Here is a 1,739-nt window from a genome sequence, read left to right on the forward strand (position 1 = left end):
AGTGGAGTGAGCAATCTAATCTTACCCGTTACATTTTCTTAAGTTGTTATGTTTCTATCTTTATTTTTTACAAATAATATAGTTTTATTAAAGCTGTCCAAAAATAAACAAAGTTGGAAAATTCAAACTTCTTATATTCAAAGCAGTCAACAGAGGTACAATGATCCAAACACTGTACTTCTGGCTTAATGATTGATGTGCATATCAATAGAGTGTAATTGAAAGTCAAATACAAATCCATATTTTACTTTTCATGTGCAATTTAGCTGTTAACCTGGAGAGGCCAAAACCTATGGGTTTCTTTGGAATCCAGAAACTTTTTAAGACAGCTGAGTATTAAATAATAGGTTGGTGGTAACTGATTTTCTCCAAAAGTGAAAAGACCACTCAATAATAATTTTAATTATTTTAGTCTCAATAATCATTTAAACACAAGCGTCCTGTATAGCTGGGTACATATAGATGAAAGTAAACTAATTTGTACCATTTCTTCACACCCAGTAGAGAAGATATTACAGAGTAAACTGCACAGAAATAACCTAAAAGCTGTGTTTGGTAAACTACTTCAGTGTAAAGGCTGCTAACTGTCAAGCTGATAACCAGAAATCAACATCTTGGCTCCAAATGGTGGAGAGAGCAAAATTTCTCACATGATTCTCTGATTGTTGTGCATATTATCACAATCAAAAAGACACATATAGGTAAATGATTGTAATATCAACATTTTTAAATTATGTGATTGCTAAAAATCATACAGCTCTTTGAAGCCAGTATAGAAATTCATATCATGCCTTTCGGTTAAGTAAATACAGAATAAAACAAAAGGTTTTCAAAGAACTGAAATATGTAGAAGAAAAACAAACATCTAGTAGAATTGTCTGTTGCCAGTCATGCATGGGGGAAAACTGTAAAAATGGCTATAAAAGACTCAGACCCACTGTATTCAGCTCATCTTTAGATAGTAATGCACTGTGAACTTATATGACAGCATAAAGACCTGCTTTCTGGAAGAACAAGACTCTTCATCATACTCCTCTGGAGGAAAAACTCTACCATAGGAAACATCCACTCAAACCCTTTCTTGAGTTTAATCTTATTTGCTTACTACATTTATGACTTAAATGAGAATCTATTACATTCTGGATAAGAATGTATTATTAGAAACAGACTAGTAATTATTATTCTCATTGTATGGCTTTTCTTCATAAGTTCTGATTATACTGTTTCTAACATCAATCCTTTTGATTTGGGGTGGTATAGTTATATTTCTGTTTTAGAAAAGGAGTCTATTATTTCTTATTGTGGCTCTTCCCTTTTTCTACAGCATGGGAAGATAGCTTCTGCTCTAGAAGGTTCCCTTCTGTATTTTCAGTGGTTTAGCTCATTTGGGTTGAATCTGTTCACTGAGCAGTAAAGAGAGTTTACTCCTATTTGGTTCATTGTTTCCATATTATTTTAGGATACATTTTATTTGCTCGTTCTCCAGACAGCATCCTTTATAAATATATAAGAAAATAAACATTTTTGTATTTAAACATTGCAATACTCCTTACATTTTCAGTAGTCACAATACTGTCATATCTGAATAAAGAAATAATTTTATGCAAAGAAGGAGAAAGAGAACCTGGCTTCAACTACCTTCTTTCTTCCTCAGGACCATGTTCCCTGCAAAAAGACCCTACATTACAAGGGTGAAGGTCCAAATCTGATTAATAAGTGGTCATTTCTTACTCACAGAA

This window comes from Grammomys surdaster, unplaced genomic scaffold, assembly GCF_004785775.1.
Source record: "Grammomys surdaster isolate TR1022 unplaced genomic scaffold, NIH_TR_1.0 122667, whole genome shotgun sequence".
Lineage (NCBI taxonomy): Eukaryota > Metazoa > Chordata > Mammalia > Rodentia > Muridae > Grammomys > Grammomys surdaster.